Source organism: Amia ocellicauda, chromosome 13 (genome assembly GCF_036373705.1).
Source record: "Amia ocellicauda isolate fAmiCal2 chromosome 13, fAmiCal2.hap1, whole genome shotgun sequence".
NCBI lineage: Eukaryota > Metazoa > Chordata > Actinopteri > Amiiformes > Amiidae > Amia > Amia ocellicauda.
The window spans coordinates 6,438,957-6,464,371 of NC_089862.1; the positions used below are offsets into that span (position 1 = coordinate 6,438,957).

At 46.7% G+C, this 25,415-nt stretch overlaps 23 non-coding genes across 23 annotated transcripts; all 23 read left to right on the plus strand.

The window, feature by feature from the left end:
* The first annotated feature begins 285 nt into the window (after positions 1-285).
* Positions 286-358, plus strand: trnav-uac (transfer RNA valine (anticodon UAC)). Its single transcript has one exon. It is a non-coding gene; the product is annotated as a tRNA-Val (tRNA).
* A 1,285-nt stretch (positions 359-1,643) lies between these two features.
* Positions 1,644-1,716, plus strand: trnav-uac (transfer RNA valine (anticodon UAC)). The gene has a single exon. It is a non-coding gene; the product is annotated as a tRNA-Val (tRNA).
* Positions 1,717-2,247: 531 nt separating this feature from the next.
* Positions 2,248-2,320, plus strand: trnam-cau (transfer RNA methionine (anticodon CAU)). The gene has a single exon. It is a non-coding gene; the product is annotated as a tRNA-Met (tRNA).
* A 695-nt stretch (positions 2,321-3,015) lies between these two features.
* On the plus strand, positions 3,016-3,088 carry trnav-uac (transfer RNA valine (anticodon UAC)). The gene has a single exon. It is a non-coding gene; the product is annotated as a tRNA-Val (tRNA).
* Positions 3,089-4,373: 1,285 nt separating this feature from the next.
* trnav-uac (transfer RNA valine (anticodon UAC)) lies at positions 4,374-4,446 on the plus strand. The gene has a single exon. It is a non-coding gene; the product is annotated as a tRNA-Val (tRNA).
* Positions 4,447-5,732: 1,286 nt separating this feature from the next.
* Positions 5,733-5,805, plus strand: trnav-uac (transfer RNA valine (anticodon UAC)). Its single transcript has one exon. It is a non-coding gene; the product is annotated as a tRNA-Val (tRNA).
* A 1,889-nt stretch (positions 5,806-7,694) lies between these two features.
* trnam-cau (transfer RNA methionine (anticodon CAU)) lies at positions 7,695-7,767 on the plus strand. Its single transcript has one exon. It is a non-coding gene; the product is annotated as a tRNA-Met (tRNA).
* Positions 7,768-9,821: 2,054 nt separating this feature from the next.
* Positions 9,822-9,894, plus strand: trnav-uac (transfer RNA valine (anticodon UAC)). The gene has a single exon. It is a non-coding gene; the product is annotated as a tRNA-Val (tRNA).
* A 531-nt stretch (positions 9,895-10,425) lies between these two features.
* Positions 10,426-10,498, plus strand: trnam-cau (transfer RNA methionine (anticodon CAU)). Its single transcript has one exon. It is a non-coding gene; the product is annotated as a tRNA-Met (tRNA).
* Positions 10,499-11,194: 696 nt separating this feature from the next.
* trnav-uac (transfer RNA valine (anticodon UAC)) lies at positions 11,195-11,267 on the plus strand. Its single transcript has one exon. It is a non-coding gene; the product is annotated as a tRNA-Val (tRNA).
* Positions 11,268-11,798: 531 nt separating this feature from the next.
* On the plus strand, positions 11,799-11,871 carry trnam-cau (transfer RNA methionine (anticodon CAU)). The gene has a single exon. It is a non-coding gene; the product is annotated as a tRNA-Met (tRNA).
* Positions 11,872-12,566: 695 nt separating this feature from the next.
* Positions 12,567-12,639, plus strand: trnav-uac (transfer RNA valine (anticodon UAC)). The gene has a single exon. It is a non-coding gene; the product is annotated as a tRNA-Val (tRNA).
* Positions 12,640-13,924: 1,285 nt separating this feature from the next.
* Positions 13,925-13,997, plus strand: trnav-uac (transfer RNA valine (anticodon UAC)). Its single transcript has one exon. It is a non-coding gene; the product is annotated as a tRNA-Val (tRNA).
* A 531-nt stretch (positions 13,998-14,528) lies between these two features.
* Positions 14,529-14,601, plus strand: trnam-cau (transfer RNA methionine (anticodon CAU)). The gene has a single exon. It is a non-coding gene; the product is annotated as a tRNA-Met (tRNA).
* A 3,651-nt stretch (positions 14,602-18,252) lies between these two features.
* Positions 18,253-18,325, plus strand: trnav-uac (transfer RNA valine (anticodon UAC)). Its single transcript has one exon. It is a non-coding gene; the product is annotated as a tRNA-Val (tRNA).
* A 531-nt stretch (positions 18,326-18,856) lies between these two features.
* Positions 18,857-18,929, plus strand: trnam-cau (transfer RNA methionine (anticodon CAU)). The gene has a single exon. It is a non-coding gene; the product is annotated as a tRNA-Met (tRNA).
* A 695-nt stretch (positions 18,930-19,624) lies between these two features.
* Positions 19,625-19,697, plus strand: trnav-uac (transfer RNA valine (anticodon UAC)). The gene has a single exon. It is a non-coding gene; the product is annotated as a tRNA-Val (tRNA).
* A 531-nt stretch (positions 19,698-20,228) lies between these two features.
* trnam-cau (transfer RNA methionine (anticodon CAU)) lies at positions 20,229-20,301 on the plus strand. Its single transcript has one exon. It is a non-coding gene; the product is annotated as a tRNA-Met (tRNA).
* A 1,299-nt stretch (positions 20,302-21,600) lies between these two features.
* Positions 21,601-21,673, plus strand: trnam-cau (transfer RNA methionine (anticodon CAU)). Its single transcript has one exon. It is a non-coding gene; the product is annotated as a tRNA-Met (tRNA).
* Positions 21,674-22,368: 695 nt separating this feature from the next.
* trnav-uac (transfer RNA valine (anticodon UAC)) lies at positions 22,369-22,441 on the plus strand. The gene has a single exon. It is a non-coding gene; the product is annotated as a tRNA-Val (tRNA).
* Positions 22,442-22,972: 531 nt separating this feature from the next.
* trnam-cau (transfer RNA methionine (anticodon CAU)) lies at positions 22,973-23,045 on the plus strand. Its single transcript has one exon. It is a non-coding gene; the product is annotated as a tRNA-Met (tRNA).
* Positions 23,046-23,740: 695 nt separating this feature from the next.
* On the plus strand, positions 23,741-23,813 carry trnav-uac (transfer RNA valine (anticodon UAC)). The gene has a single exon. It is a non-coding gene; the product is annotated as a tRNA-Val (tRNA).
* A 531-nt stretch (positions 23,814-24,344) lies between these two features.
* trnam-cau (transfer RNA methionine (anticodon CAU)) lies at positions 24,345-24,417 on the plus strand. The gene has a single exon. It is a non-coding gene; the product is annotated as a tRNA-Met (tRNA).
* Positions 24,418-25,415: the final 998 nt, after the last annotated feature.

The following is a 25,415-nucleotide window of genomic DNA, read 5'->3' on the forward strand; positions in this document are numbered from 1 at the left end:
AGGTAATACCATCCAAGCCATGGCTGCTCTGGTATCTTGCGTGATTTTCCAGCTCAGTTTGCTTTTTCTTTGCTAAATGTGGGACTATTATCACAACAGGGCACGTATCCTGTGCATTACACTGCTAACTGAATGAAGTAAAGTTCATAGATAGATAGTGGACAATTGCTGCACAATTCTGTAGGTTTCTCCTGCATCCTTTTTTTGGGGATGCAACAGGAGAGATAAGGTTGTTTTTCTGCTGTGCTCCTAAACAGAGCTCCATTAGGAAGCTGACTGTCTGTGGTTTCTGTAGTGTAGTGGTCATCACGTTCGCTTTACACGCGAAAGGTCCCCGGGTCAGAACCGGGCAGAAACAGACTGTCTTATGAGAAGCATTTTAGGCCGTGGATTGGCAGAGCCAGAGCAGGACTCTTAGCTGTTCCACACTAGCGCACAAAATGTCACGCGGCCATAGCGTCAGGAAATGCCGCAATTGTTCATCCCCTCGTACCCATCATAGGAAATTGACCGATCTGAAATTCATTGGTTTGGCAAAGCTACCAGTTTGGTCCCTAGGTTCCTGTGTGTGAGTTTGAGCTTTTGCAAATATGGAGAAATGGAGAATTGAGGGGCAAAACCACATCATGTCATCATCTCAGTCCACAACAATGAAGAAAACAATTTCCCTCTCCGCAGAGAGCTACACGATAAGCTGTGAGCTGAAGAGATTTCTTGGCAAGCTCAGAAAGTAGGACTGAAGCCTGACCTCTAGCATATCTGCAATCTACCAGGTGGAACAGGCGTGTCACGCACCTTCATTTATACCATGCGTCAACCTCCGTGATAACCTGTGAGGTGAAGAGATTTCATGACAAACTCAGACAGTAGGACTGAAGCCTTAAGTGCAGTAGGTAGCGCGTCAGTCTCATAATCTGAAGGCCGTGAGTTCGATCCACACACGAGGCAGAACTATGTTTGTGGAAGCTGCTTGTTGTATTTTGCATACCTCTAGCACATCTGCAATCTGCCACGTCGCACAGGCGTGTCACGCACCTTCATTTAGACCATGCGTCAACCTCCGTGACGTTTTCTCAGCCCATTTTGCACAAGGAGCACATATGTCGCTTGCGTATAGAGCAAACGCTCCAACTTACCCTTGATCGGTGACTCACTGTCAGCTTGGCAAACGGAAACTGCACGTACCTAGACTGAAATATTTGGACTCTGAGATAGCTTGAGAGCCTACAAACTGCCTCATTTCATAGCTTTGGCTCCTGTTGTTGTTGGCAGTGTCAGTGGAGGTGGTGGTAGTTGTAGTTGCAGAAATGGCAAACCTTGTAGTGTGGATGAGAAGTAATAATACCGTCAGAGCTAGGAGGTAATACCATCCAAGCCATGGCTGCTCTGGTATCTTGCGTGATTTTCCAGCTCAGTTTGCTTTTTCTTTGCTAAATGTGGGACTATTATCACAACAGGGCACGTATCCTGAGCATTACACTGCTAACTGAATGAAGTAAAGTTCATAGATAGATAGTGGACAATTGCTGCACAATTCTGTAGGTTTCTCCTGCATCCTTTTTTTGGGGATGCAACAGGAGAGATAAGGTTGTTTTTCTGCTGTGCTCCTAAACAGAGCTCCATTAGGAAGCTGACTGTCTGTGGTTTCTGTAGTGTAGTGGTCATCACGTTCGCTTTACACGCGAAAGGTCCCCGGGTCAGAACCGGGCAGAAACAGATTGTCTTATGAGAATCATTTTAGGCCGTGGATTGGCAGAGCCAGAGCAGGACTCTTAGCTGTTCCACACTAGCGCACAAAATGTCACGCGGCCATAGCGTCAGGAAATGCCGCAATTGTTCATCCCCTCGTACCCATCATAGGAAATTGACCGATCTGAAATTCATTGGTTTGGCAAAGCTACCAGTTTGGTCCCTAGGTTCCTGTATGTGAGTTTGAGCTTTTGCAAATATGGAGAAATGGAGAATTGAGGGGCAAAACCACATCATGTCATCATCTCAGTCCACAACAATGAAGAAAACAATTTCCCTCTCCGCAGAGAGCTACACGATAAGCTGTGAGCTGAAGAGATTTCTTGGCAAGCTCAGAAAGTAGGACTGAAGCCTGACCTCTAGCATATCTGCAATCTACCAGGTGGAACAGGCGTGTCACGCACCTTCATTTAGACCATGCGTCAACCTCCGTGATAACCTGTGAGGTGAAGAGATTTCATGACAAACTCAGACAGTAGGACTGAAGCCTAAAGTGCAGCCTCGTTAGCACAGTAGGTAGCGCGTCAGTCTCATAATCTGAAGGCCGTAAGTTCCATCCTCACACGAGGCAGAACTATGTTTGTGCATGCTGCTTGACATATTTTGCATACCTCTAGCACATTTGCAATCTGCCAGGTCGCACAGGCGTGTCACGCACCTTCATTTAGACCATGCGTCAACCTCCGTGACGTTTTCTCAGCCCATTTTGCACAAGGAGCACATATGTCGCTTGCGTATAGAGCAAACGCTCCAACTTACCCTTGATCGGTGACTCACTGTCAGCTTGGCAAACGGAAACTGCACGTACCTAGACTGAAATATTTGGACTCTGAGATAGCTTGAGAGCCTACAAACTGCCTCATTTCATAGCTTTGGCTCCTGTTGTTGTTGGCAGTGTCAGTGGAGGTGGTGGTAGTTGTAGTTGCAGAAATGGCAAACCTTGTAGTGTGGATGAGAAGTAATAATACCGTCAGAGCTAGGAGGTAATACCATCCAAGCCATGGCTGCTCTGGTATCTTGCGTGATTTTCCAGCTCAGTTTGCTTTTTCTTTGCTAAATGTGGGACTATTATCACAAAAGGGCACGTATCCTGTGCATTACACTGCTAACTGAATGAAGTAAAGTTCATAGATAGATAGTGGACAATTGCTGCACAATTCTGTAGGTTTCTCCTGCATCCTTTTTTTGGGGATGCAACAGGAGAGATAAGGTTGTTTTTCTGCTGTGCTCCTAAACAGAGCTCCATTAGGGAGCTGACTGTCTGTGGTTTCTGTAGTGTAGTGGTCATCACGTTCGCTTTACACGCGAAAGGTCCCTGGTTCAGAACCGGGCAGAAACAGACTGTCTTATGAGAAGCATTTTAGGCCGTGGATTGGCAGAGCCAGAGCAGGACTCTTAGCTGTTCCACACTAGCGCACAAAATGTCACGCGGCCATAGCGTCAGGAAATGCCGCAATTGTTCATCCCCTCGTACCCATCATAGGAAATTGACCGATCTGAAATTCATTGGTTTGGCAAAGCTACCAGTTTGGTCCCTAGGTTCCTGTGTGTGAGTTTGAGCTTTTGCAAATATGGAGAAATGGAGAATTGAGGGGCAAAACCACATCATGTCATCATCTCAGTCCACAACAATGAAGAAAACAATTTCCCTCTCCGCAGAGAGCTAAACGATAAGCTGTGAGCTGAAGAGATTTCTTGGCAAGCTCAGAAAGTAGGACTGAAGCCTGACCTCTAGCATATCTGCAATCTACCAGGTGGAACAGGCGTGTCACACACCTTCATTTATACCATGCGTCAACCTCCGTGATAACCTGTGAGGTGAAGAGATTTCATGACAAACTCAGACAGTAGGACTGAAGCCTTAAGTGCAGTAGGTAGCACATCAGTCTCATAATCTGAAGGCCGTGAGTTCGATCCACACACGAGGCAGAACTATTTTTGTGGAAGCTGCTTGTTGTATTTTGCATACCTCTAGCACATCTGCAATCTGCCACGTCGCACAGGCGTGTCACGCACCTTCATTTAGACCATGCGTCAACCTCCGTGACGTTTTCTCAGCCCGTTTTGCACAAGGAGCACATATGTCGCTTGCGTATAGAGCAAACGCTCCAACTTACCCTTGATCGGTGACTCACTGTCAGCTTGGCAAACGGAAACTGCACGTACCTAGACTGAAATATTTGGACTCTGAGATAGCTTGAGAGCCTACAAACTGCCTCATTTCATAGCTTTGGCTCCTGTTGTTGTTGGCAGTGTCAGTGGAGGTGGTGGTAGTTGTAGTTGCAGAAATGGCAAACCTTGTAGTGTGGATGAGAAGTAATAATACCGTCAGAGCTAGGAGGTAATACCATCCAAGCCATGGCTGCTCTGGTATCTTGCGTGATTTTCCAGCTCAGTTTGCTTTTTCTTTGCTAAATGTGGGACTATTATCACAACAGGGCACGTATCCTGTGCATTACACTGCTAACTGAATGAAGTAAAGTTCATAGATAGATAGTGGACAATTGCTGCACAATTCTGTAGGTTTCTCCTGCATCCTTTTTTTGGGGATGCAACAGGAGAGATAAGGTTGTTTTTCTGCTGTGCTCCTAAACAGAGCTCCATTAGGAAGCTGACTGTCTGTGGTTTCTGTAGTGTAGTGGTCATCACGTTCGCTTTACACGCGAAAGGTCCCCGGGTCAGAACCGGGCAGAAACAGACTGTCTTATGAGAAGCATTTTAGGCCGTGGATTGGCAGAGCCAGAGCAGGACTCTTAGCTGTTCCACACTAGCGCACAAAATGTCACGCGGCCATAGCGTCAGGAAATGCCGCAATTGTTCATCCCCTCGTACCCATCATAGGAAATTGACCGAACTGAAATTCATTGGTTTGGCAAAGCTACCAGTTTTGGTCCCTAGGTTCCTGTGTGTGAGTTTGAGCTTTTGCAAATATGGAGAAATGGAGAATTGAGGGGCAAAACCACATCATGTCATCATCTCAGTCCACAACAATGAAGAAAACAATTTCCCTCTCCGCAGAGAGCTAAACGATAAGCTGTGAGCTGAAGAGATTTCTTGGCAAGCTCAGAAAGTAGGACTGAAGCCTGACCTCTAGCATATCTGCAATCTACCAGGTGGAACAGGCGTGTCACACACCTTCATTTATACCATGCGTCAACCTCCGTGATAACCTGTGAGGTGAAGAGATTTCATGACAAACTCAGACAGTAGGACTGAAGCCTTAAGTGCAGTAGGTAGCACATCAGTCTCATAATCTGAAGGCCGTGAGTTCGATCCACACACGAGGCAGAACTATTTTTGTGGAAGCTGCTTGTTGTATTTTGCATACCTCTAGCACATCTGCAATCTGCCACGTCGCACAGGCGTGTCACGCACCTTCATTTAGACCATGCGTCAACCTCCGTGACGTTTTCTCAGCCCGTTTTGCACAAGGAGCACATATGTCGCTTGCGTATAGAGCAAACGCTCCAACTTACCCTTGATCGGTGACTCACTGTCAGCTTGGCAAACGGAAACTGCACGTACCTAGACTGAAATATTTGGACTCTGAGATAGCTTGAGAGCCTACAAACTGCCTCATTTCATAGCTTTGGCTCCTGTTGTTGTTGGCAGTGTCAGTGGAGGTGGTGGTAGTTGTAGTTGCAGAAATGGCAAACCTTGTAGTGTGGATGAGAAGTAATAATACCGTCAGAGCTAGGAGGTAATACCATCCAAGCCATGGCTGCTCTGGTATCTTGCGTGATTTTCCAGCTCAGTTTGCTTTTTCTTTGCTAAATGTGGGACTATTATCACAACAGGGCACGTATCCTGTGCATTACACTGCTAACTGAATGAAGTAAAGTTCATAGATAGATAGTGGACAATTGCTGCACAATTCTGTAGGTTTCTCCTGCATCCTTTTTTTGGGGATGCAACAGGAGAGATAAGGTTGTTTTTCTGCTGTGCTCCTAAACAGAGCTCCATTAGGAAGCTGACTGTCTGTGGTTTCTGTAGTGTAGTGGTCATCACGTTCGCTTTACACGCGAAAGGTCCCCGGGTCAGAACCGGGCAGAAACAGACTGTCTTATGAGAAGCATTTTAGGCCGTGGATTGGCAGAGCCAGAGCAGGACTCTTAGCTGTTCCACACTAGCGCACAAAATGTCACGCGGCCATAGCGTCAGGAAATGCCGCAATTGTTCATCCCCTCGTACCCATCATAAGAAATTGACCGAACTGAAATTCATTGGTTTGGCAAAGCTACCAGTTTGGTCCCTAGGTTCCTGTGTGTGAGTTTGAGCTTTTGCAAATATGGAGAAATGGAGAATTGAGGGGCAAAACCACATCATGTCATCATCTCAGTCCACAACAATGAAGAAAACAATTTCCCTCTCCGCAGAGAGCTACACGATAAGCTGTGAGCTGAAGAGATTTCTTGGCAAGCTCAGAAAGTAGGACTGAAGCCTGACCTCTAGCATATCTGCAATCTACCAGGTGGAACAGGCGTGTCACGCACCTTCATTTAGACCATGCGTCAACCTCCGTGATAACCTGTGAGGTGAAGAGATTTCATGACAAACTCAGACAGTAGGACTGAAGCCTTAAGTGCAGTAGGTAGCGCGTCAGTCTCATAATCTGAAGGCCGTGAGTTCGATCCACACACGAGGCAGAACTATGTTTGTGGAAGCTGCTTGTTGTATTTTGCATACCTCTAGCACATCTGCAATCTGCCACGTCGCACAGGCGTGTCACGCACCTTCATTTAGACCATGCGTCAACCTCCGTGACGTTTTCTCAGCCCGTTTTGCACAAGGAGCACATATGTCGCTTGCGTATAGAGCAAACGCTCCAACTTACCCTTGATCGGTGACTCACTGTCAGCTTGGCAAACGGAAACTGCACGTACCTAGACTGAAATATTTGGACTCTGAGATAGCTTGAGAGCCTACAAACTGCCTCATTTCATAGCTTTGGCTCCTGTTGTTGTTGGCAGTGTCAGTGGAGGTGGTGGTAGTTGTAGTTGCAGAAATGGCAAACCTTGTAGTGTGGATGAGAAGTAATAATACCGTCAGAGCTAGGAGGTAATACCATCCAAGCCATGGCTGCTCTGGTATCTTGCGTGATTTTCCAGCTCAGTTTGCTTTGACTTTGCTAAATGTGGGACTATTATCACAACAGGGCACGTATCCTGTGCATTACACTGCTAACTGAATGAAGTAAAGTTCATAGATAGATAGTGGACAATTGCTGCACAATTCTGTAGGTTTCTCCTGCATCCTTTTTTTGGGGATGCAACAGGAGAGATAAGGTTGTTTTTCTGCTGTGCTCCTAAACAGAGCTCCATTAGGAAGCTGACTGTCTGTGGTTTCTGTAGTGTAGTGGTCATCACGTTCGCTTTACACGCGGAAGGTCCCCGGGTCAGAACTGGGCAGAAACAGACTGTCTTATGAGAAGCATTTTAGGCCGTGGATTGGCAGAGCCAGAGCAGGACTCTTAGCTGTTCCACACTAGCGCACAAAATGTCACGTGGCCATAGCGTCAGGAAATGCCGCAATTGTTCATCCCCTCGTACCCATCATAGGAAATTGACCGATCTGAAATTCATTGGTTTGGCAAAGCTACCAGTTTGGTCCCTAGGTTCCTGTGTGTGAGTTTGAGCTTTTGCAAATATGGAGAAATGGAGAATTGAGGGGCAAAACCACATCATGTCATCATCTCAGTCCACAACAATGAAGAAAACAATTTCCCTCTCCGCAGAGAGCTACACGATAAGCTGTGAGCTGAAGAGATTTCTTGGCAAGCTCAGAAAGTAGGACTGAAGCCTGACCTCTAGCATATCTGCAATCTACCAGGTGGAACAGGCGTGTCACGCACCTTCATTTATACCATGCGTCAACCTCCGTGATAACCTGTGAGGTGAAGAGATTTCATGACAAACTCAGACAGTAGGACTAAAGCCTAAAGTGCAGCCTCGTTAGCGCAGTAGGTAGCGTGTCAGTCTCATAATCTGAAGGCTGTGAGTTTGATCCTCACACAAGGCAGAACTATGTTTTGTGGATGCTGCTTGACATATTTTGCATACCTCCAGCACATTTGCAATCTGCCAGGTCGCACAGGCGTGTCACGCACCTTCATTTAGACCATGCGTCAACCTCCGTGACGTTTTCTCAGCCCATTTTCCACAAGGAGCACATATGTCGCTTGCGTATAGAGCAAACGCTCCAACTTACCCTTGATCGGTGACTCACTGTCAGCTTGACAAACGGAAACTGCACGTACCTAGACTGAAATATTTGGACTCTGAGATAGCTTGAGAGCCTACAAACTGCCTCATTTCATAGCTTTGGCTCCTGTTGTTGTTGGCAGTGTCAGTGGAGGTGGTGGTAGTTGTAGTTGCAGAAATGGCAAACCTTGTAGTGTGGATGAGAAGTAATAATACCGTCAGAGCTAGGAGGTAATACCATCCAAGCCATGGCTGCTCTGGTATCTTGCGTGATTTTCCAGCTCAGTTTGCTTTTTCTTTGCTAAATGTGGGACTATTATCACAACAGGGCACGTATCCTGTGCATTACACTGCTAACTGAATGAAGTAAAGTTCATAGATAGATAGTGGACAATTGCTGCACAATTCTGTAGGTTTCTCCTGCATCCTTTTTTTGGGGATGCAACAGGAGAGATAAGGTTGTTTTTCTGCTGTGCTCCTAAACAGAGCTGCATTAGGAAGCTGACTGTCTGTGGTTTCTGTAGAGTAGTGGTCATCACGTTCGCTTTACACGCGAAAGGTCCCCGGGTCAGAACCGGGCAGAAACAGACTGTCTTATGAGAATCATTTTAGGCCGTGGATTGGCAGAGCCAGAGCAGGACTCTTAGCTGTTCCACACTAGCGCACAAAATGTCACGCGGCCATAGCGTCAGGAAATGCCGCAATTGTTCATCCCCTCGTACCCATCATAGGAAATTGACCGATCTGAAATTCATTGGTTTGGCAAAGCTACCAGTTTGGTCCCTAGGTTCCTGTGTGTGAGTTTGAGCTTTTGCAAATATGGAGAAATGGAGAATTGAGGGGCAAAACCACATCATGTCATCATCTCAGTCCACAACAATGAAGAAAACAATTTCCCTCTCCGCAGAGAGCTACACGATAAGCTGTGAGCTGAAGAGATTTCTTGGCAAGCTCAGAAAGTAGGACTGAAGCCTGACCTCTAGCATATCTGCAATCTACCAGGTGGAACAGGCGTGTCACGCACCTTCATTTAGACCATGCGTCAACCTCCGTGATAACCTGTGAGGTGAAGAGATTTCATGACAAACTCAAACAGTAGGACTGAAGCCTTAAGTGCAGTAGGTAGCGCGTCAGTCTCATAATCTGAAGGCCGTGAGTTCGATCCACACACGAGGCAGAACTATGTTTGTGGAAGCTGCTTGTTGTATTTTGCATACCTCTAGCACATCTGCAATCTGCCACGTCGCACAGGCGTGTCACGCACCTTCATTTAGACCATGCGTCAACCTCCGTGACGTTTTCTCAGCCCGTTTTGCACAAGGAGCACATATGTCGCTTGCGTATAGAGCAAACGCTCCAACTTACCCTTGATCGGTGACTCACTGTCAGCTTGGCAAACGGAAACTGCACGTACCTAGACTGAAATATTTGGACTCTGAGATAGCTTGAGAGCCTACAAACTGCCTCATTTCATAGCTTTGGCTCCTGTTGTTGTTGGCAGTGTCAGTGGAGGTGGTGGTAGTTGTAGTTGCAGAAATGGCAAACCTTGTAGTGTGGATGAGAAGTAATAATACCGTCAGAGCTAGGAGGTAATACCATCCAAGCCATGGCTGCTCTGGTATCTTGCGTGATTTTCCAGCTCAGTTTGCTTTTTCTTTGCTAAATGTGGGACTATTATCACAACAGGGCACGTATCCTGTGCATTACACTGCTAACTGAATGAAGTAAAGTTCATAGATAGATAGTGGACAATTGCTGCACAATTCTGTAGGTTTCTCCTGCATCCTTTTTTTGGGGATGCAACAGGAGAGATAAGGTTGTTTTTCTGCTGTGCTCCTAAACAGAGCTCCATTAGGTAGCTGACTGTCTGTGGTTTCTGTAGTGTAGTGGTCATCACGTTCGCTTTACACGCGAAAGGTCCCCGGGTCAGAACCGGGCAGAAACAGACTGTCTTATGAGAAGCATTTTAGGCCGTGGATTGGCAGAGCCAGAGCAGGACTCTTAGCTGTTCCACACTAGCGCACAAAATGTCACGCGGCCATAGCGTCAGGAAATGCCGCAATTGTTCATCCCCTCGTACCCATCATAGGAAATTGACCGATCTGAAATTCATTGGTTTGGCAAAGCTACCAGTTTGGTCCCTAGGTTCCTGTGTGTGAGTTTGAGCTTTTGCAAATATGGAGAAATGGAGAATTGAGGGGCAAAACCACATCATGTCATCATCTCAGTCCACAACAATGAAGAAAACAATTTCCCTCTCCGCAGAGAGCTACACGATAAGCTGTGAGCTGAAGAGATTTCTTGGCAAGCTCAGAAAGTAGGACTGAAGCCTGACCTCTAGCATATCTGCAATCTACCAGGTGGAACAGGCGTGTCACGCACCTTCATTTAGACCATGCGTCAACCTCCGTGATAACCTGTGAGGTGAAGAGATTTCATGACAAACTCAGACAGTAGGACTAAAGCCTAAAGTGCAGCCTCGTTAGCGCAGTAGGTAGCGTGTCAGTCTCATAATCTGAAGGCTGTGAGTTTGATCCTCACACAAGGCAGAACTATGTTTTGTGGATGCTGCTTGACATATTTTGCATACCTCCAGCACATTTGCAATCTGCCAGGTCGCACAGGCGTGTCACGCACCTTCATTTAGACCATGCGTCAACCTCCGTGACGTTTTCTCAGCCCATTTTCCACAAGGAGCACATATGTCGCTTGCGTATAGAGCAAACGCTCCAACTTACCCTTGATCGGTGACTCACTGTCAGCTTGGCAAACGGAAACTGCACGTACCTAGACTGAAATATTTGGACTCTGAGATAGCTTGAGAGCCTACAAACTGCCTCATTTCATAGCTTTGGCTCCTGTTGTTGTTGGCAGTGTCAGTGGAGGTGGTGGTAGTTGTAGTTGCAGAAATGGCAAACCTTGTAGTGTGGATGAGAAGTAATAATACCGTCAGAGCTAGGAGGTAATACCATCCAAGCCATGGCTGCTCTGGTATCTTGCGTGATTTTCCAGCTCAGTTTGCTTTTTCTTTGCTAAATGTGGGACTATTATCACAACAGGGCACGTATCCTGTGCATTACACTGCTAACTGAATGAAGTAAAGTTCATAGATAGATAGTGGACAATTGCTGCACAATTCTGTAGGTTTCTCCTGCATCCTTTTTTTGGGGATGCAACAGGAGAGATAAGGTTGTTTTTCTGCTGTGCTCCTAAACAGAGCTCCATTAGGAAGCTGACTGTCTGTGGTTTCTGTAGTGTAGTGGTCATCACGTTCGCTTTACACGCGAAAGGTCCCCGGGTCAGAACCGGGCAGAAACAGACTGTCTTATGAGAAGCATTTTAGGCCGTGGATTGGCAGAGCCAGAGCAGGACTCTTAGCTGTTCCACACTAGCGCACAAAATGTCACGCGGCCATAGCGTCAGGAAATGCCGCAATTGTTCATCCCCTCGTACCCATCATAGGAAATTGACCGATCTGAAATTCATTGGTTTGGCAAAGCTACCAGTTTGGTCCCTAGGTTCCTGTATGTGAGTTTGAGCTTTTGCAAATATGGAGAAATGGAGAATTGAGGGGCAAAACCACATCATGTCATCATCTCAGTCCACAACAATGAAGAAAACAATTTCCCTCTCCGCAGAGAGCTACACGATAAGCTGTGAGCTGAAGAGATTTCTTGGCAAGCTCAGAAAGTAGGACTGAAGCCTGACCTCTAGCATATCTGCAATCTACCAGGTGGAACAGGCGTGTCACGCACCTTCATTTAGACCATGCGTCAACCTCCGTGATAATCTGTGAGGTGAAGAGATTTCATTACAAACTCAGACAGTAGGACTAAAGCCTAAAGTGCAGCCTCGTTAGCGCAGTAGGTAGCGCGTCAGTCTCATAATCTGAAGGCCGTGAGTTCGATCCTCACATGAGGCAGAACTATGTTTGTGCATGCTGCTTGACATATTTTGCATACCTCTAGCACATTTGCAATCTGCCAGGTCGCACAGGCGTGTCACGCACCTTCATTTAGACCATGCGTCAACCTCCGTGACGTTTTCTCAGCCCATTTTGCACAAGGAGCACATATGTCGCTTGCGTATAGAGCAAACGCTCCAACTTACCCTTGATCGGTGACTCACTGTCAGCTTGGCAAACGGAAACTGCACGTACCTAGACTGAAATATTTGGACTCTGAGATAGCTTGAGAGCCTACAAACTGCCTCATTTCATAGCTTTGGCTCCTGTTGTTGTTGGCAGTGTCAGTGGAGGTGGTGGTAGTTGTAGTTGCAGAAATGGCAAACCTTGTAGTGCGGATGAGAAGTAATAATACCGTCAGAGCTAGGAGGTAATACCATCCAAGCCATGGCTGCTCTGGTATCTTGCGTGATTTTCCAGCTCAATTTGCTTTTTCTTTGCTAAATGTGGGACTATTATCACAACAGGGCACGTATCCTGTGCATTACACTGCTAACTGAATGAAGTAAAGTTCATAGATAGATAGTGGACAATTGCTGCACAATTCTGTAGGTTTCTCCTGCATCCTTTTTTTGGGGATGCAACAGGAGAGATAAGGTTGTTTTTCTGCTGTGCTCCTAAACAGAGCTCCATTAGGGAGCTGACTGTCTGTGGTTTCTGTAGTGTAGTGGTCATCACGTTCGCTTTACACGTGAAAGGTCCCTGGTTCAGAACCGGGCAGAAACAGACTGTCTTATGAGAAGCATTTTAGGCCGTGGATTGGCAGAGCCAGAGCAGGACTCTTAGCTGTTCCACACTAGCGCACAAAATGTCACGCGGCCATAGCGTCAGGAAATGCCGCAATTGTTCATCCCCTCGTACCCATCATAGGAAATTGACCGATCTGAAATTCATTGGTTTGGCAAAGCTACCAGTTTGGTCCCTAGGTTCCTGTGTGTGAGTTTGAGCTTTTGCAAATATGGAGAAATGGATAATTGAGGGGCAAAACCACATCATGTCATCATCTCAGTCCACAACAATGAAGAAAACAATTTCCCTCTCCGCAGAGAGCTACACGATAAGCTGTGAGCTGAAGAGATTTCTTGGCAAGCTCAGAAAGTAGGACTGAAGCCTGACCTCTAGCATATCTGCAATCTACCAGGTGGAACAGGCGTGTCACGCACCTTCATTTAGACCATGCGTCAACCTCCGTGATAACCTGTGAGGTGAAGAGATTTCATGACAAACTCAGACAGTAGGACTGAAGCCTTAAGTGCAGTAGGTAGCGCGTCAGTCTCATAATCTGAAGGCCGTGAGTTCGATCCACACACGAGGCAGAACTATGTTTGTGGAAGCTGCTTGTTGTATTTTGCATACCTCTAGCACATCTGCAATCTGCCACGTCGCACAGGCGTGTCACGCACCTTCATTTAGACCATGCGTCAACCTCCGTGACGTTTTCTCAGCCCGTTTTGCACAAGGAGCACATATGTCGCTTGCGTATAGAGCAAACGCTCCAACTTACCCTTGATCGGTGACTCACTGTCAGCTTGGCAAACGGAAACTGCACGTACCTAGACTGAAATATTTGGACTCTGAGATAGCTTGAGAGCCTACAAACTGCCTCATTTCATAGCTTTGGCTCCTGTTGTTGTTGGCAGTGTCAGTGGAGGTGGTGGTAGTTGTAGTTGCAGAAATGGCAAACCTTGTAGTGTGGATGAGAAGTAATAATACCGTCAGAGCTAGGAGGTAATACCATCCAAGCCATGGCTGCTCTGGTATCTTGCGTGATTTTCCAGCTCAGTTTGCTTTTTCTTTGCTAAATGTGGGACTATTATCACAACAGGGCACGTATCCTGTGCATTACACTGCTAACTGAATGAAGTAAAGTTCATAGATAGATAGTGGACAATTGCTGCACAATTCTGTAGGTTTCTCCTGCATCCTTTTTTTGGGGATGCAACAGGAGAGATAAGGTTGTTTTTCTGCTGTGCTCCTAAACAGAGCTCCATTAGGAAGCTGACTGTCTGTGGTTTCTGTAGTGTAGTGGTCATCACGTTCGCTTTACACGCGAAAGGTCCCCGGGTCAGAACCGGGCAGAAACAGACTGTCTTATGAGAAGCATTTTAGGCCGTGGATTGGCAGAGCCAGAGCAGGACTCTTAGCTGTTCCACACTAGCGCACAAAATGTCACGCGGCCATAGCGTCAGGAAATGCCGCAATTGTTCATCCCCTCGTACCCATCATAGGAAATTGACCGATCTGAAATTCATTGGTTTGGCAAAGCTACCAGTTTGGTCCCTAGGTTCCTGTGTGTGAGTTTGAGCTTTTGCAAATATGGAGAAATGGAGAATTGAGGGGCAAAACCACATCATGTCATCATCTCAGTCCACAACAATGAAGAAAACAATTTCCCTCTCCGCAGAGAGCTACACGATAAGCTGTGAGCTGAAGAGATTTCTTGGCAAGCTCAGAAAGTAGGACTGAAGCCTGACCTCTAGCATATCTGCAATCTACCAGGTGGAACAGGCGTGTCACGCACCTTCATTTAGACCATGCGTCAACCTCCGTGATAACCTGTGAGGTGAAGAGATTTCATGACAAACTCAGACAGTAGGACTGAAGCCTAAAGTGCAGCCTCGTTAGCGCAGTAGGTAGCGCGTCAGTCTCATAATCTGAAGGCCGTGAGTTCGATCCTCACATGAGGCAGAACTATGTTTGTGCATGCTGCTTGACATATTTTGCATACCTCTAGCACATTTGCAATCTGCCAGGTCGCACAGGCGTGTCACGCACCTTCATTTAGACCATGCGTCAACCTCCGTGACGTTTTCTCAGCCCATTTTGCACAAGGAGCACATATGTCGCTTGCGTATAGAGCAAACGCTCCAACTTACCCTTGATCGGTGTCTCACTGTCAGCTTGGCAAACGGAAACTGCACGTACCTAGACTGAAATATTTGGACTCTGAGATAGCTTGAGAGCCTACAAACTGCCTCATTTCATAGCTTTGGCTCCTGTTGTTGTTGGCAGTGTCAGTGGAGGTGGTGGTAGTTGTAGTTGCAGAAATGGCAAACCTTGTAGTGCGGATGAGAAGTAATAATACCGTCAGAGCTAGGAGGTAATACCATCCAAGCCATGGCTGCTCTGGTATCTTGCGTGATTTTCCAGCTCAGTTTGCTTTTTCTTTGCTAAATGTGGGACTATTATCACAACAGGGCACGTATCCTGTGCATTACACTGCTAACTGAATGAAGTAAAGTTCATAGATAGATAGTGGACAATTGCTGCACAATTCTGTAGGTTTCTCCTGCATCCTTTTTTTGGGGATGCAACAGGAGAGATAAGGTTGTTTTTCTGCTGTGCTCCTAAACAGAGCTGCATTAGGAAGCTGACTGTCTGTGGTTTCTGTAGAGTAGTGGTCATCACGTTCGCTTTACACGCGAAAGGTCCCCGGGTCAGAACCGGGCAGAAACAGACTGTCTTATGAGAATCATTTTAGGCCGTGGATTGGCAGAGCCAGAGCAGGACTCTTAGCTGTTCCACACTAGCGCACAAAATGTCACGCGGCCATAGCGTCAGGAAATGCCGCAATTGTTCATCCCCTCGTACCCATCATAGGAAATTGACCGATCTGAAATTCATTGGTTTGGCAAAGCTACCGGTTTGGTCCCTAGGTTCCTGTGTGTGAGTTTGAGCTTTTGCAAATATGGAGAAATGGAGAATTGAGGGGCAAAACCACATCATGTCATCATCTCAGTCCACAACAATGAAGAAAACAATTTCCCTCTCCGCAGAGAGCTACACGATAAGCTGTGAGCTGAAGAGATTTCTTGGCAAGCTCAGAAAGTAGGACTGAAGCCTGACCTCTAGCATATCTGCAATCTACCAGGTCGAACAGGCGTGTCACGCACCTTCATTTAGACCATGCGTCAACCTCCGTGATAACCTGTGAATGGAAGAGATTTCAAGACAAACTCAGACAGTAGGACTAAAGCCTAAAGTGCTGTAGGTAGCGTGTCAGTCTCATAATCTGAAGGCTGTGATTTCGATCCTCAGACGAGGCAGAACTATGTTTGTGGAAGCTGCTTGTTGTATTTTGCATACCTCTAGCACATCTGCAATCTGCCACGTCGCACAGGCGTGTCACGCACCTTCATTTAGACCATGCGTCAACCTCCGTGACGTTTTCTCAGCCCGTTTTGCACGAGGAGCACATATGTCGCTTGCGTATAGAGCAAACGCTCCAACTTACCCTTGATCGGTGACTCACTGTCAGCTTGGCAAACGGAAACTGCACGTACCTAGACTGAAATATTTGGACTCTGAGATAGCTTGAGAGCCTACAAACTGCCTCATTTCATAGCTTTGGCTCCTGTTGTTGTTGGCAGTGTCAGTGGAGGTGGTGGTAGTTGTAGTTGCAGAAATGGCAAACCTTGTAGTGTGGATGAGAAGTAATAATACCGTCAGAGCTAGGAGGTAATACCATCCAAGCCAAGGCAGCTCTGGTATCTTGCGTGATTTTCCAGCTCAGTTTGCTTTGACTTTGCTAATTGTGGGTCTATTATCACAACAGGGCACGTATCCTGTGCATTACACTGCTAACTGAATGAAGTAAAGTTCATAGATAGATAGTGGACAATTGCTGCACAATTCTGTAGGTTTCTCCTGCATCCTTTTTTTGGGGATGCAACAGGAGAGATAAGGTTGTTTTTCTGCTGTGCTCCTAAACAGAGCTCCATTAGGAAGCTGACTGTCTGTGGTTTCTGTAGTGTAGTGGTCATCACGTTCGCTTTACACGCGAAAGGTCCCCGGGTCAGAACTGGGCAGAAACAGACTGTCTTATGTGAATCATTTTAGGCCGTGGATTGGCAGAGCCAGAGCAGGACTCTTAGCTGTTCCACACTAGCGCACAAAATGTCACGCGGCCATAGCGTCAGGAAATGCCGCAATTGTTCATCCCCTCGTACCCATCATAGGAAATTGACCGATCTGAAATTCATTGGTTTGGCAAAGCTACCAGTTTGGTCCCTAGGTTCCTGTGTGTGAGTTTGAGCTTTTGCAAATATGGAGAAATGGAGAATTGAGGGGCAAAACCACATCATGTCATCATCTTAGTCCACAACAATGAAGAAAACAATTTCCCTCTCCGGAGAGAGCTACACGATAAGCTGTGAGCTGAAGAGATTTCTTGGCAAGCTCAGAAAGTAGGACTGAAGCCTGACCTCTAGCATATCTGCAATCTACCAGGTGGAACAGACGTGTCACGCACCTTCATTTAGACCATGCGTCAACCTCCGTGATAACCTGTGAGGTGAAGAGATTTCATGACAAACTCAGACAGTAGGACTAATGCCTAAAGCGCAGTAGGTAGCGCGTCAGTCTCATAATCTGAAGGCCGTGAGTTTGATCCTCACACGAGGCAGAACTATGTTTGTGGATGCTGCTTGACATATTTTGCATACCTCTTGCACATCTGCAATCTGTCAGGTCGCACAGGCGTGTCACGCACCTTCATTTAGACCATGCGTCAACCTCCGTGATAACCTGTGAATGGAAGACATTTCAAGACAAACTCAGACAGTAGGACTAAAGCCTAAAGCGCAGTAGGTAGCGCGTCAGTCTCATAATCTGAAGGCCGTGAGTTTGATCCTCACACGAGGCAGAACTATGTTTGTGGATGCTGCTTGACATATTTTGCATACCTCTAGCACATCTGCAATCTGCCAGGTCGCACAGGCGTGTCACGCACCTTCATTTAGACCATGCGTCAACCTCCGTGACGTTTTCTCAGCCCATTTTGCACAAGGAGCACATATGTCGCTTGCGTATAGAGCAAACGCTCCAACTTACCCTTGATCGGTGACTCACTGTCAGCTTGGCAAACGGAAACTGCACGTACCTAGACTGAAATATTTGGACTCTGAGATAGCTTCAGAGCCTACAAACTGCCTCATTTCATAGCTTTGGCTCCTGTTGTTGTTGGCAGTGTCAGTGGAGGCGGTGGTAGTTGTAGTTGCAGAAATGGCAAACCTTGTAGTGTGGATGAGAAGTAATAATACCGTCAGAGCTAGGAGGTAATACCATCCAAGCCAAGGCAGCTCTGGTATCTTGCGTGATTTTCCAGCTCAGTTTGCTTTGACTTTGCTAATTGTGGGTCTATTATCACAACAGGGCACGTATCCTGTGCATTACACTGCTAACTGAATGAAGTAAAGTTCATAGATAGATAGTGGACAATTGCTGCACAATTCTGTAGGTTTCTCCTGCATCCTTTTTTTGGGGATGCAACAGGAGAGATAAGGTTGTTTTTCTGCTGTGCTCCTAAACAGAGCTCCATTAGGAAGCTGACTGTCTGTGGTTTCTGTAGTGTAGTGGTCATCACGTTCGCTTTACACGCGAAAGGTCCCCGGGTTAGAACCGGGCAGAAACAGACTGTCTTATGAGAAGCATTTTAGGCCGTGGATTGGCAGAGCCAGAGCAGGACTCTTAGCTGTTCCACACTAGCGCACAAAATGTCACGCGGCCATAGCGTCAGGAAATGCCGCAATTGTTCATCCCCTCGTACCCATCATAGGAAATTGACCGATCTGAAATTCATTGGTTTGGCAAAGCTACCAGTTTGGTCCCTAGGTTCCTGTGTGTGAGTTTGAGCTTTTGCAAATATGGAGAAATGGAGAATTGAGGGGCAAAACCACATCATGTCATCATCTCAGTCCACAACAATGAAGAAAACAATTTCCCTCTCCGCAGAGAGCTACACGATAAGCTGTGAGCTGAAGAGATTTCTTGGCAAGCTCAGAAAGTAGGACTGAAGCCTGACCTCTAGCATATCTGCAATCTACCAGGTGGAACAGGCGTGTCACGCTCCTTCATTTAGACCATGCGTCAACCTCCGTGATAACCTGTGAGGTGAAGAGATTTCATGACAAACTCAGACAGTAGGACTGAAGCCTAAAGTGCAGCCTCGTTAGTGCAGTAGGTAGCGCGTCAGTCTCATAATCTGAAGGCTGTGAGTTTGATCCTCACATGAGGCAGAACTATGTTTGTGGATGCTGCTTGACATATTTTGCATACCTCTAGCACATTTGCAATCTGCCAGGTCGCACTGGCGTGTCACGCACCTTCATTTAGACCATGCGTCAACCTCCGTGACGTTTTCTCAGCCCATTTTGCACAAGGAGCACATATGTCGCTTGCGTATAGAGCAAACGCTCCAACTTACCCTTGATCGGTGACTCACTGTCAGCTTGGCAAACGGATACTGCACGTACCTAGACTGAAATATTTGGACTCTGAGATAGCTTGAGAGCCTACAAACTGCCTCATTTCATAGCTTTGGCTCCTGTTGTTGTTGGCAGTGTCAGTGGAGGTGGTGGTAGTTGTAGTTGCAGAAATGGCAAACCTTGTATTGTGGATGAGAAGTAATAATACCGTCAGAGCTAGGAGGTAATACCATCCAAGCCAAGGCAGCTCTGGTATCTTGTGTGATTTTCCAGCTCAGTTTGCTTTGACTTTGCTAATTGTGGGTCTATTATCACAACAGGGCACGTATCCTGTGCATTACACTGCTAACTGAATGAAGTAAAGTTCATAGATAGATAGTGGACAATTGCTGCACAATTCTGTAGGTTTCTCCTGCATCCTTTTTTTGGGGATGCAACAGGAGAGATAAGGTTGTTTTTCTGCTGTGCTCCTAAACAGAGCTCCATTAGGAAGCTGACTGTCTGTGGTTTCTGTAGTGTAGTGGTCATCACGTTCGCTTTACACGCGAAAGGTCCCCGGGTCAGAACCGGGCAGAAACAGACTGTCTTATGAGAAGCATTTTAGGCCGTGGATTGGCAGAGCCAGAGCAGGACTCTTAGCTGTTCCACACTAGCGCACAAAATGTCACGTGGCCATAGCGTCAGGAAATGCCGCAATTGTTCATCCCCTCGTACCCATCATAGGAAATTGACCGATCTGAAATTCATTGGTTTGGCAAAGCTACCAGTTTGGTCCCTAGGTTCCTGTGTGTGAGTTTGAGCTTTTGCAAATATGGAGAAATGGAGAATTGAGGGGCAAAACCACATCATGTCATCATCTCAGTCCACAACAATGAAGAAAACAATTTCCCTCTCCGCAGAGAGCTACACGATAAGCTGTGAGCTGAAGAGATTTCTTGGCAAGCTCAGAAAGTAGGACTGAAGCCTGACCTCTAGCATATCTGCAATCTACCAGGTGGAACAGGTGTGTCACGCACCTTCATTTAGACCATGCGTCAACCTCCGTGATAACCTGTGAGGTGAAGAGATTTCATGACAAACTCAGACAGTAGGACTGAAGCCTAAAGTGCAGCCTTGTTAGCGCAGTAGGTAGCGTGTCAGTCTCATAATCTGAAGGCCGTGATTTCGATCCTCAGACGAGGCAGAACTATGTTTGTGGAAGCTGCTTGTTGTATTTTGCATACCTCTAGCACATCTGCAATCTGCCACGTCGCACAGGCGTGTCACGCACCTTCATTTAGACCATGTGTCAACCTCCGTGACGTTTTCTCAGCCCGTTTTGCACGAGGAGCACATATGTCGCTTGCGTATAGAGCAAACGCTCCAACTTACCCTTGATCGGTGACTCACTGTCAGCTTGGCAAACGGAAACTGCACGTACCTAGACTGAAATATTTGGACTCTGAGATAGCTTGAGAGCCTACAAACTGCCTCATTTCATAGCTTTGGCTCCTGTTGTTGTTGGCAGTGTCAGTGGAGGTGGTGGTATTTGTAGTTGCAGAAATGGCAAACCTTGTAGTGTGGATGAGAAGAAATAATACCGTCAGAGCTAGGAGGTAATACCATCCAAGCCAAGGCAGCTCTGGTATCTTGCGTGATTTTCCAGCTCAGTTTGCTTTGACTTTGCTAATTGTGGGTCTATTATCACAACAGGGCACGTATCCTGTGCATTACACTGCTAACTGAATGAAGTAAAGTTCATAGATAGATAGTGGACAATTGCTGCACAATTCTGTAGGTTTCTCCTGCATCCTTTTTTTGGGGATGCAACAGGAGAGATAAGGTTGTTTTTCTGCTGTGCTCCTAAACAGAGCTCCATTAGGAAGCTGACTGTCTGTGGTTTCTGTAGTGTAGTGGTCATCACGTTCGCTTTACACGCGAAAGGTCCCCGGGTCAGAACTGGGCAGAAACAGACTGTCTAATGTGAATCATTTTAGGCCGTGGATTGGCAGAGCCAGAGCAGGACTCTTAGCTGTTCCACACTAGCGCACAAAATGTCACGCGGCCATAGCGTCAGGAAATGCCGCAATTGTTCATCCCCTCGTACCCATCATAGGAAATTGACCGATCTGAAATTCATTGGTTTGGCAAAGCTACCAGTTTGGTCCCTAGGTTCCTGTGTGTGAGTTTGAGCTTTTGCAAATATGGAGAAATGGAGAATTGAGGGGCAAAACCACATCATGTCATCATCTTAGTCCACAACAATGAAGAAAACAATTTCCCTCTCCGGAGAGAGCTACACGATAAGCTGTGAGCTGAAGAGATTTCTTGGCAAGCTCAGAAAGTAGGACTGAAGCCTGACCTCTAGCATATCTGCAATCTACCAGGTGGAACAGACGTGTCACGCACCTTCATTTAGACCATGCGTCAACCTCCGTGATAACCTGTGAGGTGAAGAGATTTCATGACAAACTCAGACAGTAGGACTAATGCATAAAGTGCAGCCTCGTTAGCACAGTTGGTAGCGCGTCAGTCTCATAATCTGAAGGCTGAGAGTTCGATCCTCACACGAGGCAGAACTATGTTTGTGGATGCTGCTTGACATATTTTGCATACCTCTAGCACATCTGCAATCTGCCAGGTCGCACAGGCGTGTCACGCACCTTCATTTAGACCATGCGTCAACCTCCGTGACGTTTTCTCAGCCCATTTTGCACAAGGAGCACATATGTCGCTTGCCAATAGAGCAAACGCTCCAACTTACCCTTGATCGGTGACTCACTGTCAGCTTGGCAAACGGAAACTGCACGTACCTAGACTGAAATATTTGGACTCTGAGATAGCTTGAGAGCCTACAAACTGCCTCATTTCATAGCTTTGGCTCCTGTTGTTGTTGGCAGTGTCAGTGGAGGTGGTGGTAGTTGTAGTTGCAGAAATGGCAAACCTAGTAGTGTGGATGAGAAGTAATAATACCGTCAGAGCTAGGAGGTAATATCATCCAAGCCATGGCTGCTCTGGTATCTTGCGTGATTTTCCAGCTCAGTTTGCTTTTTCTTTGCTAAATGTGGGACTATTATCACAACAGGGCACGTATCCTGTGCATTACACTGCTAACTGAATGAAGTAAAGTTCATAGATAGATAGTGGACAATTGCTGCACAATTCTGTAGGTTTCTCCTGCATCCTTTTTTTGGGGATGCAACAGGAGAGATAAGGTTGTTTTTCTGCTGTGCTCCTAAACAGAGCTCCATTAGGAAGCTGACTGTCTGTGGTTTCTGTAGTGTAGTGGTCATCACGTTCGCTTTACACGCGAAAGGTCCCCGGGTCAGAACCGGGCAGAAACAGACTGTCTTATGAGAAGCATTTTAGGCCGTGGATTGGCAGAGCCAGAGCAGGACTCTTAGCTGTTCCACACTAGCGCACAAAATGTCACGCGGCCATAGCGTCAGGAAATGCCGCAATTGTTCATCCCCTCGTACCCATCATAGGAAATTGACCGATCTGAAATTCATTGGTTTGGCAAAGCTACCAGTTTGGTCCCTAGGTTCCTGTGTGTGAGTTTGAGCTTTTGCAAATATGGAGAAATGGAGAATTGAGGGGCAAAACCACATCAAGTCATCATCTCAGTCCACAACAATGAAGAAAACAATTTCCCTCTCCGCAGAGAGCTACACGATAAGCTGTGAGCTGAAGAGATTTCTTGGCAAGCTCAGAAAGTAGGACTGAAGCCTGACCTCTAGCATATCTGCAATCTACCAGGTGGAACAGGCGTGTCACGCACCTTCATTTAGACCATGCGTCAACCTCCGTGATAACCTGTGAGGTGAAGAGATTTCATGACAAACTCAGACAGTAGGACTAAAGCCGAAAGTGCAGCCTCGTTAGCGCAGTAGGTAGCGTGTCAGTCTCATAATCTGAAGGCCGTGATTTCGATCCTCAGACGAGGCAGAGCTATGTTTGTGGACGCTGCTTGACATATTTTGCATACCTCTAGCACATCTGCAGTCTGCCAGGTCGCACAGGCGTGTCACGCACCTTCATTTAGACCATGCGTCAACCTCCGTGACGTTTTCTCAGCCCGTTTTGCACAAGGAGCACATATGTCGCTTGCGTATAGAGCAAACGCTCCAACTTACCCTTGATCGGTGACTCAATGTCAGCTTGGCAAACGGAAACTGCACGTACCTAGACTGAAATATTTGGACTCTGAGATAGCTTGAGAGCCTACAAACTGCCTCATTTCATAGCTTTGGCTCCTGTTGTTGTTGGCAGCGTCAGTGGAGGTGGTGGTAGTTGTAGTTGCAGAAATGGCAAACCTTGTAGTGTGGATGAGAAGTAATAATACCGTCAGAGCTAGGAGGTAATATCATCCAAGCCATGGCTGCTCTGGTATCTTGCGTGATTTTCCAGCTCAGTTTGCTTTTTCTTTGCTAAATGTGGGACTATTATCACAACAGGGCACGTATCCTGTGCATTACACTGCTAACTGAATGAAGTAAAGTTCATAGATAGATAGTGGACAATTGCTGCACAATTCTGTAGGTTTCTCCTGCATCCTTTTTTTGGGGATGCAACAGGAGAGATAAGGTTGTTTTTCTGCTGTGCTCCTAAACAGAGCTCCATTAGGAAGCTGACTGTCTGTGGTTTCTGTAGTGTAGTGGTCATCACGTTCGCTTTACACGCGAAAGGTCCCCGGGTCAGAACCGGGCAGAAACAGACTGTCTTATGAGAAGCATTTTAGGCCGTGGATTGGCAGAGCCAGAGCAGGACTCTTAGCTGTTCCACACTAGCGCACAAAATGTCACGCGGCCATAGCGTCAGGAAATGCCGCAATTGTTCATCCCCTCGTACCCATCATAGGAAATTGACCGATCTGAAATTCATTGGTTTGGCAAAGCTACCAGTTTGGTCCCTAGGTTCCTGTGTGTGAGTTTGAGCTTTTGCAAATATGGAGAAATGGAGAATTGAGGGGCAAAACCACATCAAGTCATCATCTCAGTCCACAACAATGAAGAAAACAATTTCCCTCTCCGCAGAGAGCTACACGATAAGCTGTGAGCTGAAGAGATTTCTTGGCAAGCTCAGAAAGTAGGACTGAAGCCTGACCTCTAGCATATCTGCAATCTACCAGGTGGAACAGGCGTGTCACGCACCTTCATTTAGACCATGCGTCAACCTCCGTGATAACCTGTGAGGTGAAGAGATTTCATGACAAACTCAGACAGTAGGACTAAAGCCGAAAGTGCAGCCTCGTTAGCGCAGTAGGTAGCGTGTCAGTCTCATAATCTGAAGGCCGTGATTTCGATCCTCAGACGAGGCAGAGCTATGTTTGTGGACGCTGCTTGACATATTTTGCATACCTCTAGCACATCTGCAGTCTGCCAGGTCGCACAGGCGTGTCACGCACCTTCATTTAGACCATGCGTCAACCTCCGTGACGTTTTCTCAGCCCGTTTTGCACAAGGAGCACATATGTCGCTTGCGTATAGAGCAAACGCTCCAACTTACCCTTGATCGGTGACTCAATGTCAGCTTGGCAAACGGAAACTGCACGTACCTAGACTGAAATATTTGGACTCTGAGATAGCTTGAGAGCCTACAAACTGCCTCATTTCATAGCTTTGGCTCCTGTTGTTGTTGGCAGCGTCAGTGGAGGTGGTGGTAGTTGTAGTTGCAGAAATGGCAAACCTTGTAGTGTGGATGAGAAGTAATAATACCGTCAGAGCTAGGAGGTAATTCCATCCAAGCCATGGCTGCTCTGGTATCTTGCGTGATTTTCCAGCTCAGTTTGCTTTTTCTTTGCTAAATGTGGGACAATTATCACAACAGGGCACGTATCCTGTGCATTACACTGCTAACTGAATGAAGTAAAGTTCATAGATAGATAGTGGACAATTGCTGCACAATTCTGTAGGTTTCTCCTGCATCCTTTTTTTGGGGATGCAACAGGAGAGATAAGGTTGTTTTTCTGCTGTGCTCCTAAACAGAGCTCCATTAGGAAGCTGACTTTCTGTAGTGTAGTGGTCATCACGTTCGCTTTACACGCGAAAGGTCCCCGGGTCAGAACCGGGCAGAAACAGACTGTCTTATGAGAAGCATTTTAGGCCGTGGATTGGCAGAGCCAGAGCAGGACTCTTAGCTGTTCCACACTAGCGCACAAAATGTCACGCGGCCATAGCGTCAGGAAATGCCGCAATTGTTCATCCCCTCGTACCCATCATAGGAAATTGACCGATCTGAAATTCATTGGTTTGGCAAAGCTACCAGTTTGGTCCCTAGGTTCCTGTGTGTGAGTTTGAGCTTTTGCAAATATGGAGA